Source organism: Peromyscus eremicus, chromosome 18, assembly GCF_949786415.1.
Source record: "Peromyscus eremicus chromosome 18, PerEre_H2_v1, whole genome shotgun sequence".
NCBI classification, from domain to species: Eukaryota; Metazoa; Chordata; class Mammalia; order Rodentia; family Cricetidae; genus Peromyscus; species Peromyscus eremicus.
This window is the reverse complement of record NC_081434.1, coordinates 29,959,066-29,977,999: the sequence shown is the minus strand read 5'-3', so window position 1 is coordinate 29,977,999 and position 18,934 is coordinate 29,959,066.

The window sequence follows — 18,934 nt, the reverse complement described above, 5'->3', positions numbered from 1 at the left end:
TCAAGGAGACCCATGTCCTAAGCTATGAACCTGAGAATACATTACCCGACAAAAGGGAATTCATGTAGTAATTAGTTGACCTCAAAGCAGGGAGTTTCTCCAGGGATGTCCAGATGTCCTGACGTAATCACAAGAATCTTCAAATGTGGAAGAAAGGAGGTAGGAGAGTCACTGTCACAGTGAGGAGTTGATGGAAGACTAAGTCAGCCTTCTTAGACTTGAAGATGGAAGCTGACCATCAGCCACAATCGTAGGCAACCTAGAAACACAAGGAAGGAGAGAAGGCAGACTCTACCCCAGAGTCTCCACAAACAAATGCAGTCCTGCCTGTGCCTTCCTCTCAGTGTATCTAGTTCAGTTGAGTTCATTTCGGAAACTGGGAGGACTATAGGATACCTTTATGTTGTTTCAAGCTACTAAATCTTAGATCAATTTAGTGAATTTCCAGGAAATAAAGACAATTTCTGCAACAATATAAAACTGATGTAGACTAGAAAGAAACATCCTTGGTGCTAACACCTAGGGTATAAAGGTTGAATGAAAGGCTTAGAAAGCACAGCTGTGGGAAATCCTGGTGTACCTCAGTACAGATGGACTCTTTGCCAGTAATATCCTTCAGAAACACTGTGCAGACCGACTCTGGGAATGGAGTGTGGAAAATGCTCCCTTACTTTGGGGAATTGCCTACTACAGGGGAAAATGGGATAAGATGGAAAGAAAGAGCATGTCTATGGCGGGCTTCCATGAACACATTGTGCTTTCTCAGCAGTTTTAAGCCACACTGTCATTCTGTGGCTACTTCTGTAAAAACCAGTTACAAAAATACAGATTACAGCAAAGCTAAAGAACTCTGAAACAATGTATCATGTGCATTTAACCCTACCTTTTAATCTAACACTAAACCAAAGCATTTGGTGAAGAAAAAAAAAATCCACCATGAAGACTGACTTATTCTATTTCAGGGAACTAGTAAAAACGGCTATTAGTACTTTTGGTTAATTATGGCCTTGGGGACACAGGCTGCCCTTTTGAGTGGAGCTGCTTCATGCCCAAGCCAGTTAGTCAAACCCTGATGTCTTATTTGTGACCTAATGTAGGAAGGGTAGTAGTCACAACCAGAGGATATGAAGTGATCTGGACTCCAGGTAGGTCAGCATTAGGATGCTGTAAATGATGTTTACACCCTTTGTGTTTTTCCTAATGTATGCCTCCATACAATTTTTCCTTGCAACCTTTTCCTTTTGCTCCTTAATAGCCACTTTGAGAAAGATGTGTTGTGCTTTGAGCTAGAATTCTGAATCCTCAGTACGCATTTCATTTTCTGACTCACTCACTCCTATATCATTGTCTTTCTTTAGTGTCTGGAGGTTAGAATTTGGGAAGCATTCCACAGGGCTTCTGCTCCATGAAACTACTGTGGATGCTGTGTGTCAAGACATCGAATTAGGAGATGGAGTGGAGTTTCTTTTCCTACTAATAATTCTAGCAGAAGTAGTTTGCAAATAACATCTGGAAGGCATTCCGTAATGAAACGCAAATTCCCCAGAAAGTGCATCTACGTCATTGATAAATATTTTATATATTCATTCATAAACTTGCTTCAGAATTTTGGGTGATCACCCAGGAAAACAGAACTCAAAGACAACAAAAGCCATCTGCAGTTTAAATAAAGCATTATTAATAACTAGGAAATTAACGACTGGGAGGCTCCTCTTTCTGAAGAACTGAAATACAAGTATGGCTTCCTGGTTTGGCAATGTCTCACTCAGATCAGACATAGGGATTTCCAAATCTTCTACCATGGATCTCACATATTAAGACTCTTAATTTAAATATTTTCTTCTATGTAAATGGAATCTGCTCATACGCAAATATACTTTTTCCTTTAACTAATCACTAACTGCACTGCCAACAAGACACTTTATAAATATTCAACAATGCAGTCTTCTAGCTTCCTTCTGGAAGCTTTTACAAATTTTAAAAAAGTATATTTAATTAAAATATAATTACATCATTTCCTCCCTCTCCTTCCTTTTACCCCTCCACGTCTGCCCCTCCTGATCCCTTCCAAATCCAGTCACCTCTTCTTTAACTGTTATTACACATACGCATATACATTAATAAACATATAAATAAAACCTGCTGGGTCTTTTCAATCAATGTTGCCTGTATTTACATGTTTCTAGGGCTGATAGTTGGATAACCAATCCCCAAAGAAGACTAAATCTCCATCTCTCAGCAGTTAATTGCTTGTAGCTCTTAATCTAGGGGTGAGGCCACATGAGATCTCCCCTGCCTACATTGGGATGTCAGCTGGTGTTGGAATTGTTCAGGCCCTGTTTAGGCAGCCATGTTGAGATTTCAGGAGTCATAGCTAGAAGGCACACTATCACAGCAGACTTCTTGATCCTCTGGCTCTTACAGTCTTTGTGCTTGCTCTTCAGTAATGTTCCCTGAGCTTTAACCACAGGAGTTGTATTTATGACATTTTTAGTTGGGCTGGGCACCCCAAAGTCAGTTGTTCCCTACATCTTGGCTCACTGAAGCTTTCTGTAATGGACCCCTTCTGCTGAAGAAAAAGGAGCTTTTTTGATAAGGGATGAGATCTACACTTATCTATGAATGTAAGGACAAACATTTAGAATGCAGTTATGAGTTAGACTGGTTTAGGAAAGCAATGTTACTAGGTTCTCCTTTAAGACTCATGACCTCACTAGCCATGGGCTATGTTTCCAGTACCAGAGGGGATGCACTCCTGCTACACTGGACTTGAGTCCAATTAGAGGGCCGTTAATTACTACCAAGATATAAGTGCCACTCAGTGCTGCACCTCTGGCGCTATCTTGCTATGCTTGCCATTGCTGCATTCCATGGTCAGAACAGAACACTGACGTCTGAATAATTACTTTGACGATTTTGTTCTTTCTTTTGCCTCAACCACTTTATCCTTATCTACTCCTTTGAGTGGAGCATAAACCTGCTGACAACCCCTACATTCTGTACAATAGCCGTTAAACGATTACTTCATAAGTCTTGGAAAGTAAAAGCAAAGACCTTAATTGTTGGGTGTCTACTTTATATCAAGTTTCTGTGTGCCCATGGGCAGTTTAGAGGCTGGCTCTGTTGTGTACGCTCATGAGTAGAAGACAGGGCTAATCTAGCCTGCGATGTGTCCTACTATGCATGATATGTGTTCACAAAAACTGTGACAGACAATTTAAAAGGAGAAATGACTTACTTGGGCTTATGGTTTCAGCTATTTCAGTCCATGGCTAGCTCACTTCCTTTCTGTGAAACTTGAAACAGCTTGCAACATCATGAGCACCAGTAAGCAGAGGCAAGCAGGGAGGGGCCCTGATACAACAGTCTCTACCCTGTAGTGCCAACAGACAGAGATCAAATTTTTCAACTACGAGCCATTCAGAATATACTTCGTATCAAACTCATAACATCACATACAATACTAGTTAAAGGTAAAGGCATACAATGTAGCAGATGTGTTGTTTTTGAGACTGAGATAAAATAGTGATATGACCAAAAAAAAAAAAAAAATCCTAACTGGGAGGACCAGATGGCCAAACCAGGGCCATGACAGTCTCCCCTGACAGCCCTGACATGGACCCAGGTCTTAGTTTTGGTTCACTAGAACAGGCTGGAGCTGAGCAAGTAATATTCAGGAAAACCACAACTTAGGGGCAACCAATCAACAGGTGCCCCCCCCCCCAGCTTTCCGCCAGCTCAGCAGGCACCCCAAGTCCCTTCTTCTTGCTCAGGAGATGACCCCCAGACTACTGCTAGCTTCCTCTACCCTCTCATTAATAAGCCCCTAGACACTAGATCCCCACCACTACCACCAATGGGCCCCTAACCACAACAGTCTACCACCAATCAGTTCCCAGACTAATCATTCCTCCACCAATCAGCAACAGATTAATCCCTCCTCCCTGGAATTCTCCTAATTCTGCTTAAAAGGAGCTTGCGACACCCTGCTTCGGGGTCGCTATTTGCCACCCCATCATGCTGGAAATAAACACTCTTGCTAAACTGCACGTGTGACTGTTGGTCTTTCCTGGGACCCTAACACCACCTTCATAGAGAATTGTATTGTAATGAGATTTTGACAGTTTTGATGGACTCTGTTTCATTGTAAATGGTGCATAAAAATTTTAAAAATATTCATATTCCTTATGTTATTGGGGACTTGATTGATGAACTAAAGTGTTCCAGCTCATGATGTTACTTACCTAAAAGTGAAGGCCCTACAGTAGCGCTCTGAAGTAGGACTCTTGTTTTCCTTACATTGAACATGACTTTACAGGCCAAGCATTCGGGAAGAAAACATATTCATGGTCTCTCAGGAATGAAGTAACTAATCTGTGATTCATAATAAGAATAGCTAACAAAAAGACCATTGCTCCTTTAGTGCCTTACTGAGTACAGCTGAACCCAATCATCTAGTGCTTCATATCCTTTTCTCTGGAAGTCATCTTGCCCAAATATGCATGTTTGTGACATTGGCCATGTCACGGAGAATATCTAATAGCAGCCACCATCAGGTTCTGCTTTGTGTTTAGTACTGTGAGCATGATTAGACTTGGAAGCAATGAATTTCTAAAACAGTATATTCAGTTGATTGTCAAAGCTGCTTTATGGCTACTGCAATTTCATTTCTTAATAAAATTTTTCATGAGGCAAATAAACTGCTTTTCTCAAGCCAATATTCTTTTTTTTGGAATTAAAAAAATAACTTCTACATTTTAATATTTACCCACACTATAAATAAAAAAATCTGTATTTTATACGTCAACCAAAGAAAAAGTAGTTAGGAATAATTTGCAATTACCTTCATGAAATGATTTAATGCAAGTAAAAACATGTAATAATGGATCTGGATCACTCTGAATGCTTAAATTATGTGCTTACATGATTCATAACTGTATTTCTCATACAAACACGAAAATAAATTTCTTTAGGAGACAAACCAGGTTTAGTCAATAATTACTTATGAAAAGTGAGGGTGATAAATGAGAGGGCAATCAAGTGTTAAGAAATTTGGAAACCTTGATGTAACGTTTTGATTGTTCATAACTCTATCATAAGCTTTCTTAATTCTACAATGACTATGCTTTTCTACAGAAATCTTGTTAAAAACTGAAAAATGAGGCATGGGAACCTATGCATGAACTAGTGTTCCCTCGTCTCTCTGTATTTAATAATATATGATAATCAGGGCTGTCATGAAGGCAAGCTGTAGCAGAGCAACTTGGCACTACATTTGACATTTATAGTTTCTCAAATTTCAACTTTATCACTGTCTCAGTGTAATACTATATATATAGAAAGAGAGATAAACTGATGGAGTGAAAAATGAAGTTATATCGGGGTAGAGAGCTGGCTCAGCAGGTAAAGTTGCTGTCCAGCCCAATGACCTAAACTCAAATGTATTTACAGAATAGAATTTATAAGTTCAGATAACAAGTTTGTAAGCTGACTAATACCAAAGACCCAAATGTCCATTCATTCATTCAGCATATGTTTATTTATCACATTTCAAATATTGACTATTTGTAATAAAGAGTGTATTATCTTTATTTTCAAGAAATATACTAGATGAACTGTTTAATAGAGCAAAATATGCATATAAACAATCACAAATCGATGCTACAGTTGATCTGAGAAAAGTTTGTCCTAAGCACCTGATAGAGTAAATAACAAAAAAGATAGTAACCTCAAAGAATTACAAGTAAAAAGTTAGAATACTGGAAGTTGTATTTGAGGTATACATTTAAAGTAAGTGTATTTTATGCACCGAGGGAAAACAAACTCCAGGCAGGAACCAGGAGACATGAAACACTGTAGTCATCATATTTGGGAATCACCAATTGTTCATTCTACTGGTATTCACAAACAGCATGAAAGAACAAATGAGAAGAGACTAGAAACCTAAGCATGAACGTAACATTCATCTTATATTTGAGGTGATATAGTTTGCTTTAGTTTTGTGTAGGAAGATAGCCACAAGCATATGTGACTATGTAAATTAAAATGTTAATTGTTACAATTAAATATAATAAACGTTCACTTCCACAGTCATCCGAGCTGCATCTCAGATGCTCAGTAAGTAGATGTGGCTAGTGGCCACCACTCAGGTGGTGTAAATACCAAATGTAGATGGCAGCATCTCAAGTTTTATTGGATAGCAGTGAATTGTGTAACATTTCAGGACCCTAAACCTCAATGAAGAGACCAGATGAGTAATATTTTTAAGTGAAAGAACTCAGGTTGTGGTACATAGTTTTAAGAACTAAAAACATTTTTCAATTAAAGTATGTGATCGTTAGTTCATTTTTAAGTCTTCAATTGTTTAAGAAATTAAAGGACTATTTTTTGTCATCCTTGTTCAGCTCACGCTTAGGCAGTCATGGTGAGACTTTGTGGTGTAATTTCTCACATACCTAGGAGACACAATCTCATGGCAAACTCCATGACTTCTGGCTCTCCATTAGTCTTTCCCCTTCCTCTTCAAGAGCTGTTTTGTTAATTAATCCATTGGGACTGGGCTCCACAACTCTGCGTTTTAGTTGACTGCAGTTTTCTCTAATATTCTCCATCTGTTGTAAAGAGGAGATTCTTTAATGATGAATGAGGAGTACATTTATGCGAGGGTATAATGACAAATATTTGGGATCATTATGGTTTAATAGACATGATTAAAACAGACTGAGGAAAGCCCACAAGACCTTAAACCTCCGCAAAGAACAACAGACAAATAAGGCATGCTGAGCGTAGGAGAAATAGTCTTCCAATTGAGTATCCAATAACAAATGGTGAGCCCTAAAACAAACATATAAGTAATTTTATGCAGTCTGGGCAGGTTCTATTTATGTATTTAGGAATATGTATGTATATATGTATATGTAATGTATATAACAATACTTAATGAAAAAAGAGGCCATGAACTTGAGAGAGAGTGCAAAGAAGTGTAATTGGGAGGGTTTGAAAGGAGGAAAGAGATGGGAATAAATGATGCAATTATATTATAATCTCAAAAAAGTAAAATAAATAATTAAAAAGAATAAAATATTTAGCAATATTCACAAACAACGTGCCCAATCCCAGTCAGAGGAGGTATGGAAGGATTATAAGAGTTGGGGGTTAAGAAAGATCAGAGCTTAACAGTTTTTTTTCTGGATGCTACAGGACACCAGTGTTCATACACTTACACAGCTCTGGTTACCTACACAAGATCAAGACAATAAACATTCTAGCATGAAGAAAGAAATGGTTCATTATCTCCCACTTAAATTGAAGAGCAACAGACATTTGATGGCTTCTGGGTATTAAAGAGTCAGCTGTGTTCTAGTGGAAGCCCCACATCGGGAGTATGACTGTGGTAGCAAACGCTAGACACTACGTGTTATTTAAAAAATGAAGGCATCAAGTTGGGACAAGTAGGGAGGCAGGGTTGCTATGGAAGGTGTTAGAGGGAAGAACGGTGTGTGAGATGATAAACAGACATGGTATAAAAGTTCCAAAGAATTAAAAAGCACTAAAATACATATGTCTACAAAAATAAAAGAATAATTGACCTGAAGATCACAATCATGTTCGGCTGCAGCTTATGATCTGTATGTAGGTTCTGGAGATTTTTGAGTAGCAGTGCCATAATGCATTGCTTACATGGATCGTGTTGGTAGCTTGTAGATGATGGGTTGGAGGGAATCAGTGTTGGAGGAAGATTATTTATAACAAGTGTTTATTTGAGGCAGTGAAGAAGACCTCAATGAAAGGAGCAGAAAATGAGTGAAGAGATGTTGGTAAACATCACTTGAAAAATCTTGAATCCATTGAGAGAAGAGCAGGGGCGTCAATTAAGAACTATATATATATATATATATATATATATATATATATATATATATATATATATATATATATATAATTACACACATGCACACACACATGTACATATATAGTTAAAAGACTGAACATGTGTTTAGCCATTTGCTGTGGAGAACTGAAAGAAAACATGAATATTGGTTAAATAATGATACGTTCAGTTTCACGTACCTATCAGTTATCAAAGAAGGAGTATTCAATGACATAGTAATAAAATATAAAACAGGGACATATGTAGAGAATGTATTTGCTACTCTGCCCACTCTGCACACGACTCTAACTCAGCATTTGCTCTTTTTTTTCCCGAGAAGTCTTTTTATAAAAAAATGTTTGCTGACTTGCCCTGGGGAATTGTACTACAGTATAAATGCATATTCTCCAGCTAACTCTACGAAATTAACCCTTTCTTTTTTTATGAACTAAAAATAAAATAATCTTTGTTTTTCGAGACAGGGTTTTTCTGTGTAGCCTTGTGCCTTTCCTGAAACTCTCTTTGTAGACCAGTCTGGCCTCAAATTCACAGAGATCCCCCTGCCTCTGCCTCCTGAATGCTGGGATTAAAGGTGTGCACTACCACCACCCAGCAATGTGTAGCATAGGCTGGCCTCAAAGTTGTGATCTCCTGCCTCCACCTCCCTCAGCAAATTCTACTGATGTGTGCCACCACAACCAGCTAAATATTCTTAAGAATTACAAAAAAAGAATTGTGTATGTAACCTGGTGAGACAGAAAACACTCGCCACCAAGTCTTACGATCTCAACTTGATTCTCTGACCTCACATGGAGTCAACTAGTTCAAAGTGTCCTCAGTACAATTCCCATCCAAATGACATGTTTTACAGAAATGACAAAAAATATATTAACATCCATAAAGGGCCACAAAAGACACTAGACACTTAAAAGATAACATCAAGTTTGTTTGATGAAGTTTCAAGGAATCATACATTTTTACTTAAAATTATATACATGCATACATACACACACACACACACACACACACACAAGTGACTCTCAAAGCAATATAGGCTATTGCTGCTGACATTGCTTTGACTCTTAAAGGTAAAAGTTCATTTCCTGTCACTGAAGGCACTACATAATGTGGACACAGGACTCAGATGATTCAAGGCCAATCTAGCCTGAAAGCCTTCCTGTGGTCTAGCTTTCATAAAACCAGAAAGTACTATGAGAATTGCTAAGGAAGGAAAAAATTAATAGTCCTGTACAGCTGTGGTAGCTATTGTGGTGGTTTGAATAAGAATGGCCCCCACAGGCTCATAAATTTGAATGCTTCATCACCCAGGGAGTGATACTATTTTAAACGATTCAAAGGATTGAGAGGTTTGACCTTGTTGGATAAAGTATGTCACTGGAAGTAGGCTTTGAGGTTTCAAAAGACTGTGTCAAACCCAGAGTCTCTCTCTGTGTGTCTATGTATCTGGATATAGCTTTTAGCTACTTCTTCAGTGCCTGCCTGCACGCCACCATGATGATAATGGACCAAACCTCTGAAATTGTAAGCAAGTCTAAAATTCAATGCTTTCTCTTATAATAGTTGCCCTGGTCATGGTGTCTCTTAACAGCAACAAAACAGTGTCTAAACAGTGTCTAGGACAAATGTTGGTACCAGGAAGTAGGATATTGATGTGACAGGTCTGACCATGCTGTTTGCTGGAGGAATATGGAAGATTTTTTTGAACTAAACATATAAGAATATGGAAAACAATTGTTGGACAAGAAAATTGGTTGGATGTTTTAAAGGGGCTTAACGCACCATCCTACTAGTAACCTGGAAGCCCTGGGTGCTGAGGGTAATATGGAATTTGGGGTCCCTGCTCAAAAACTGTCAAAAGGGAAGAATACTAATAAGTGGCCTAGAGGCAATTCTTGTGATATTTTGGCAAAGAATGTGGGTGTTTTTTGCCCATGTCTTAAAAAAACTTCTGCCTAAAGCTAAATTGAAGAGTTTTGTACTAAGGGCATTGGCAGAGGAGATTGGACAATAGCCTAGTATTGACTGTGTTGCGTGGTTATTTGTGACCACTTATGCAGATCTATAATGAAAAAGAAACCAGCAGAAAAAAAGAAATATAAAACATACATCTCCAGTGTTCAAGGAGATTAAATGTTTAAAGAAACGCCCGGTGCTAAATGGAATAAGGGGAGTTGTGACCTCAGGGCAAAACCTCACCCAGCTAAGCTTCCAACTTGTGAAAAAGAATTAAAGAAACTCTTAAGCAGTGAAGGAAACCACCACCAACAGAAAGATGATGCAAATGTAATATTATGAGTGGATCAAGTTCCAGCCCCATCCAGGCTCAGAACTTGGCAGCTTCAGCCATGTGGTTCTGGCTTTGGAGACAAGGATCCATGAAGGAGATTGTAGAATCTCCCTCCCTGGCTAAGGAAAGTCACTGAGACCAGGTTGGTGTCAAGGGTGTCCCTTCATGGAGGTCTAGAAAAGACAATGTGTGAAGCTGTGAAGGTGAAGAAGCCTGGATTATGTTGGAGAACCCAAAATGTTGGAGAAGCCAGAGTCTAAGGATACATGATAAGCAGAGCTGATAACAGGGTGTGGAAACAGCCAGAGAGAGAGAGAGAGAGAGAGAGAGAGAGAGAGAGAGAGAGAGAGAGAGAGAGGTGCTGCAGTCAGCAAAACTGAAAGGAGTTGGAGATCTGAAGAGCCATTTGACATCGGGTGTGGACATGCAAATTTTGGAGTTTGCCCTGCTTATTTTAGATCTTGCTTTGGTCCAGTATTTCCTCACTTTGTTGCCTTTTCTCCCTTTTAGAATGGTATTACATATATTTTGTCATTGTATATTTGAAGTGTGTGATTTGCTTTTTTATTTTGACTTTACAGATGATTACAGTTAAGAGATTGCCTTGAGTCCCAGAAGAGACTTTGAACTTTGGACTTTGAAACAATGTTGAGACTCAGATAGTCTATGGGGACTTTTGAAGTAGAACTGAATGCATTTTTGCTATAGCTACAAGCCTATGAGGGCCAGGGAGTGTAATATTGTGGTTTGATTAAGAATGGCCCCCATAAGCTCATAGATTTGAATGCTAGCTTACCAGGGAATGACACTATTTTAAAAGATTAGAAGGATTAAGATGTGTGGCCTTGTTGTGGAAAATGTGTCACTTGAGGGTGGGCTTTGAGGTTTCAAAAGACCATGTCAAGCCCAGAGTCTCTCTGTCTCTCTGCCTGTGGATCTGGAAGTAGCTCTCAGCTGCTGTTCCAGCTTCTGCCTGAAGGCTACTCATGCTTCCTGACTTGATGATAATGGACTAAATCTCTGAAACTGTAAGCAAACCCCTAGTTAAACGTTGTCTCTTATAATAGTTGCCTTGGTCCTGGGGGCTCCTCTTCAAAGCAATGAAACAGTGCTTAGGACAGCTATGAACCCCAGCATGGCAATGTATCCCAAAGGTGCAATTGCAGCATGCATATCTCAGTGGTAACCAATAGCTTTCTAAGTGGATTTAAGGCCCACTCAACAGGAGAGAAATAATGCCTAGTTTTATAAACCTAGCTACCTATTGGACAAATGAGTTCATGGATCTTAAAAGAGAACCCAGTGCTGCCACTTTCCTAGACCATCATAATTCTTAATTATGTCCTAAAACTTATTCTATACTCAGGATAAGCACAGCTATCACCCACCCCACCCCCATCAAACGAGCTTCCATTTACAATAAATGAAGAGCATGACAAAATTCATAACTGGACTCAGTGCAGAGATCAATAGATTGTGGGGAGCTCAGCTCCCAAAGACACTTTGTCAACACAACTTCTACACCTAAGGCTCAAGGAGTGTCATAGAAATTGGACCAGAAAAGGATTCTATGTGAAGAGTCAGAGGACCCGTAAAGTTAGCTGTGAGAGTGTCTCTCCTATAAATACCTGCACAAACAAGACCTGAACAATGACAACATCAACAGACAAGCAGACACAGACGGGTGGTGGGAATCCCATGGAGCCCCACCTCTAGATGAAGACCTACAGGCAAGTAATGATTGCTTAATAAGGAAGAATTGGCTTCTCCCAGAAATGAGTCCCTTTACTGGATGTCTAATGCAAAGCAGTCAGCATGGGAACCATATACATAGAAACATTGAAAAACGTACTTATTGGGCTGTATTTATGTATTTATGGTCAAGTACTCACTCTCTCACACACGTATTTAACAACAACAACAATAATAATAATAATAATGAAACAGGGAAAGGAGAGATGCGGAAGTGGTTGGAGAAAGAAAAAGGAAGGGGGAAATATATATCAATGTTTTAATTATAATATATTAAATAATATAACAAGAACTGATAAAAAAATTAAAAGCCAAAGGAGGAATAGGTGGGTGGAAAGCAGCAAAACTTGAGACAACTCACTTGTTTGTTTCAAGAGACACTTCAAAGATACTCAATTTCAGTATCATTTTAATCAGAGACACACATATGAAATTGAAAATGAAGAGAAGGCATAGAAATATACTGAGTATATGCCTCCCTGATTGTTGTCAAGGACCCCATGGAAACACTGGAGAAAAGATATCTTTCAACAAATGGTGTTTGGAATAGTGATTATTGTAGCAGGAATCTTAGATGGTCTTATTAATAAAATCAAACCTGAGGCCAATTATTGGGGTGAACACTGGAAGATCAGAGAGACAGAAGAAGCCACAGCTAACCTCACCTGGCCAACTTCTCAGCTGATCTTGTTTCCTCAGACTGGAAGCCTCTGTGTCCTCATATCCCAATGCCTCTCAGCTGAACTGTGCTGCTAGGAGCCTGAAAGTTTAACTAGCCAAATGCTTCTAGTTTCTGGTCCTCATGCCTTATATACCTTTCTGCTTTCTACCACCACTCCCTGGGATTAAAGGCATGAGTCACCGTGCTTGGCTGTATCCTTGAACAGATGGATTTCTGCCTCTGGAATGCTGGGATTAAAGGCATGTGCTACCACTGCCTATCCTAAGTATCTAGTGGCTTTTCTGTTCTCTGACCCCGATAGGTTTATTAGGGTACACAATATTTTGGGGAACACAATACCACCACAGATTATTTCTAAAGAAAACTCAGTGAGCTGGAGGAGGGAGTATCAGAAAGTTCCTGATATGAATAAATAATGGCAAGAACAAATTAGTAAACAAAACAAGCAAATAATAATGGCAAATAAAAATAAAAATGGCAAGAACAAATTAGTAAACAAAACAAGCAAACAAACAAAACAAAAGCAACAAAAACCTGTTGAGTAAACAAACAAGCAAACAAACAAAACAAAAGCAACAAAAACCTGTTGAACAATCTCACACCTGCAAGAGTGAGTCTAAAGGAATAGTGAATGGGAACTCTCCAAGATCAATGAAAGTCTCTCACTGATTCAGGAAGCTCGGGGAACACAACACATTGTGGTTGCCAAAACAAACCTAGACTTTAGCCTCCCTTCACCCTTCTATGAGGGAGACAAAAAAAAAAGTCTTAAAAGAATCCAGAAGAACAGTTTTCTGTATCTGGAGTAGATGCCTTGTTACAAGTTATTCAGAGAGATAACTATTAAAAACATAGAGCAAGAGAATAAAGCCCTAGCTATAAATTCTATGCCCAGAAAAATTATCTTACAGAGTTAATAAACATAAGGTGTTTCTCAGTCAAACATTGCCAAAGTACCTGTATGCAAAAATTGGAAGAAATTTTCACTGGGCAGAAAGAAAAGGTTATAGAATATAAATATAGGTCTAGTGAGGAGAAAGCATATAGGTTGGGTGTAATGAGATATGGAAAAGTCAATCCTTTCTTTGAATCATACGGGTTATTGTGTGAATGTGCACACATCGGAATGTGGCATGCATGGAAACACAGTCCTTGAGAAAAGGCAGAGGTACTGGAAATGCTGCTGTGATGTGCTGGGATAGAAATGAGATAAAATAGTGTTGTTTAAATAAAAAGTCTACAGTTCAATTATACATGGAAAAATATATAGAAATTGTTGGATATAAAATGATCTTTACTCTTAGCAGATAATGATGAAATCACGTGACATGTTCATTTAAAACCAAAGGAAACAGAATGAGCTAAAGGAGGAAAGAGGCATTAAATGTTTCAAATAGTCAAAAGCACCAATATATTAGATGTTAATTTAACTATATCAGCAGTAATTCTTAATTATGGGTGTAAAAAAAAAAACAGACCATTTAAAATTGTGAGAAGTGATACAAGCAAAGTCCAGAAACTAACTTCAAAAATAGAACTATAAAATTTCAAAGCTAGAGAGATGTTTCCATCTGTAAAGTGATTGTCCTGCAATAATGCAGCCCTTAGTTCCATCCCAGAACCCACCTACAAAATCTAGGCATTGTAACACACCCATGATCCCGGCACTAGGCACTTGACATTAAATGGATTCATGGTGCTCCCTGACCAGCCAATATACCCTATTTTATGATTTCCAGGTCAATGAGAGATTTTTGTCTCCAGAAAAGATGGGCAATGCCTCAGAAAAACAATAAAGATTGTCCTCTGCTTCATGTGCATGCAAACACGTGTGTACAACTGTACCTTACCACATATGCATGTATAGTTCACACACATGAATACATATATACGTGTACATACATGCACAAAAGCAAGAGAAATTTGTGTTGGTTTTACATAAGAGGATGAAAAAAGATATAGTATATTCACACCAATCTAAAGAAGCCTTGTGCATATATATGTATATACATATATGTATTTTATTTTTTATAAATATATTTACAATATACATTTATAATATATATTAAATTATATATACATATATCTTAAGCTCACTTGGGCTGGCAAGACGACTGAGTATGTGAAGGTACCTTCATCCAAGGCTGATGACCTGGATTTATCCCTAGAACCATGGTGGAAGGAGAAAATGTGCTCCTGAAGGTTGTCTTCTGACCTCCACAAACTCAGTATGGCACACATGCCCCACCTACACACACACACACACACACACACACACACACACACACAGGGGCACACATGCATGCACATCATAAAAAGCATACTTCATAACAAAAACATTATGAGGAAAGTGAGACGTTATATATTGGTAAAAGAGTCAGTTTTAAAATTTCTTACGTGTGGATAGTCCTGCATAAAACGTTATCAGTAAACATGAAGCAAAAGCTAACAAAACTGAAAAGAGTAAAAGTTAGCCCACTACATAGCTGATCACTCTCACATCTCCTTTTCAGTCACTGGCAGATCATCAGGTGGAATGTTAAAGTGTATTTAGTCTCCATATTACCATCAATCAATTTGACCTAACTGGCACTCATGGAAAGCTATGTCCAACATCAACACATATTTCTCAGGCTCACATGGAACATTCAGCAAGATTGACCACATTCAGGCCCACAAAATAAGCCTTAACAAATCCAAAAGAACAGAAAACATTAAAAAATGTATTCAGTCTCAACAAAATTAAAATAGAAATAAAACAGAAAGATATCTAATTTGAAATAACTGATATTAGACAGTATACTTTTAAACAACATTTAGATCAAAGAAGACACCTAAGGAAAAAAAGTTTAAATATCTAAAATAAATGAAAATGGAAATTCAACTTGTCAAAATCTGGAGAATGTAGTAAATCTGGGGCTGTGGGAAATGTGCTGCATGAATACATATATGAAAAGAAATATCTAAAATCCAGTGGCCTCAGCTTCAGATTAGGAAACAAAGTATTTTTAAATTGTATCTACTTGCAGATTCTTTTAATTACTTTATGTGTGCTTATAAGTATAATAAATAATGGCAAAAAAGTACTTTTTTAGAGGTATACTGTGAAATGGCTGCAGGAGTATTTTGTGGACTTGTTCTTAGTGGTATATTGATGTGGACAGAAAATATCAGTGTTGCTGTGGTTAAAGGGGAGATTTGGAAGAGAATCATGTATCTTTCAGATGGCATCAGGGTGTCAGCTCCATCGACTAGATAATAAGGCATCACACTCCATAACAAAGAGCTGTCTGTTTTCCATTTGTGTTAGCAGGCTTACCTCAGAGTCACTGTCTTCTGCCCCCACCCCCCAAGTGCTGGAATTCCATATGTGCACTACCATGTCTAGAAATTACCAAGTCATTTGACTCAGAGCTTATATACTTGTGGTGAGTTTCCCGGGGATTTTTTTATGTTTGCTTAATTTTACCTTGATTATTTAGCAAACCACTGTAGAATGACTGTATCACTTTTATTCTGGATACCAGAGACAAACTGTTGAAATACTTGGTGCATACTTGTCCCCAGGTGGTTTTTGAGGAGACAAAGAATTACACTGTTGTTTTCTTATAAACAGAAAGTCCTGTGAAACCTTGATTCCATGTTAGTCCCATGACAGTACAGGAAGCTCTTCTAGTTGATGTTACTATCTGTCTTCAGGACCAAGAGAGCTCTCCAGATGCCAGAGTGGTTCACCTCTGAGATTTCACAGCCTGATCCCTTGGATGAAGAGAGCTCCCTTGTGCAAGATTGTAACCCTTTCCTTGGGGCAACTTGTACCCAAAGATGTGACTTATGGAACACATCTTTTCTATGTTCAGGTCGCCCCTAAATATCTCTGAGCTTCAAAGCTTCCTGGCTTCAGCTGGGTGTCCATGAGGTCACTGTAGTGTAGCACATCCTTATACTGTTTTTCTTTGCTTGATAATAAACACTACTTCCAAATTGTCTACAGTTGACGTCCTGTGAGACAGTGTTGTCCTGGAGTCTGTTTTATGTGGAACCCTGCATCTCTGATTCGGGCATCCACTTAACAGTCTAAAGTACCAAAAGGAACATGAGACTGGGGATTCTAAGTTTGGGCCATGGCACAAAGTGAGGAACTCTTTCAAGGAAGCATTAATGTGAGACACACTCTACAGTGTCTGAAATAGCTTCACTTAACAGGGTCAGTCTATATAATCATTTGGAGATAGAGTATATGTCAGAGGACACAAGGTTCCTTTAGCCTTCAAATTGGCATCACTGTGAATCCTCTGGGACATTGAGAACACAGTTTGGATGACCTCCCAAATGATGTTTAATGTGAGCTTATCAAACTTAATGGTCTTTCAGATGGAAATCCTCCTAGTGTCTACATGCCTGAAATTTGTTAAGTGGCATCAAAACATCTTGGAAGTTGGTCTTAGAAACAGAGGGTTGCATGTAATTATAATAATTATGTAGTTCTTTTATGTGGGGTAGAAAATATAGCTGCCACAAAGTGGCATTTTAAAGACTTTTTATTTAGAAGTATTAAGTAAGTAAGAGGAGATACATGTTAAGAAGCTAGTAATCAATGGACTGAATTTTTAAAGATTGATATTTTAATGATGTGAATTTGTGCCTGCATGGAGTTATGTGCTTATGAGAATGTCTAGAAGACACCTTTTCCCTTTGAGTTGGGGTTACAGGTGGTTGTGCACTGCCAGATGTGTGTGCTGGGAACTAAACTTGGATTCTCATAATTATTGAATCATATTTCCATTATCACCGAATTTGAGGTAAAATGGTAGTGGTGATAGAGAAAACGCAGGTTGAAAATGGGGAGGTAGTAAGGAAGAACAGACAGGAGAGGTTTTTGCAACATAGCAGACTAGGTCATTTTTGGGTCTTTCTGAGCAGTCCTGGATGCTGAAGTCTCAGCTCTGGAATGCAACAGAAAAACCAGAGCAAAGATGTCCAAAATTAACACTCTGAAGCAGCATTCACCTTGGACCAAACTTGAACTTGATGGCATGCCAATGAAGCAGGCAGCTGCCTGTGAATACAGTCATTTAGAATCTTGAAGGATGAAACACAGAAAAGTCAAATGCATGTGCCTTGGATTTACAAAACTTTGTGTCACACAGGGTAATGACATAAACACTCAACTTACCCAGTTCACTGTGTGCAATGACTGATAAGCAGGATGGATATCACAGGAACAGAAGAGACAATAGGCCACCTTTACAGAGAATGCATTCTAAGATGATCAGCAATAACCAAGCTTGGGGTGAACTAAATTATGATTTGTAAAATGAGACTAAATGCTGGGGGATATCTTTCTGTATGCTGTGAATATGTGTTGCCATGATTGGTTAATAAAGAAGCTACTCTGGCCTATGGTGAGTCAGGTTATAGCCAGGCAGGAAATCCAAGAGAGAGGCAGGAAGAAGAAAGGCAGAGGCTGAGTAGATGCCTGTGGCCACCAAAGGAGCATCAGGTCACCAGACCTGTAATGCCACAGCCAAGTGGCAAACATAGATTAATAGAAATGAGTTAATTTAAGATGAAAGAGCTAGCTAGCAAGAATTCTTAGCCATGGGCCATACAGTTTGTAATTAACATTAAGTCTCTGAATGATTATTTTATGAGTGGCTACAGGACAGCAGATGAGAGAGATTTGTTCTAATCTCAGGCCAGGCAGGATACAGGAAATCTTTTGACCACAACTAAAGGAGCCATGAAGATGGGTCAGTGGTTAAGAGAACTTTCTGGCATGACAGTTAGGGTGTTTGGCCATCCAATCACCAGAATAGGTCAGTTCGGGCTGTCTCTCGACCATTGCCAGTAGTCTATTGTGGAGGTATCTTTGTGGATTTCTGGGGACCTCTCTAGCACTTTGCTTCTTCCTATTTCCATGTGGTCTTCATTTATCATGGTCTCTTTTTCCTTGTTCTCCCTCTCTGTTCTTGATCCAGCTGGGATCTCCCGCTCCCTAAACTCTCTTTCCCTCGACCCTTGCCCTTCATTACCCCCCCCCCAAGTCCAGTTTGCTCATGTAGATCTCATCCATTTCAATGACTGATGGAAGTGGATTCAGAGATCCATGGCCAGGCCCCAGGTGGAACTCCAGGAGCCCAAACAGTGAGAAAGAGGAGGGTTTGTATGAGCTAGAATTGTTGAGTCCATGGTTGGAAAAAGCACAGGGACAAATAGCCAAACGAATGGAAACACATGAACTATGAACCAATAGCTGAGGAGCCCCCAACTGGATCAGGCCCTCTGGATAAGTGAGACAATTGATTAGCTTGAACTGTTT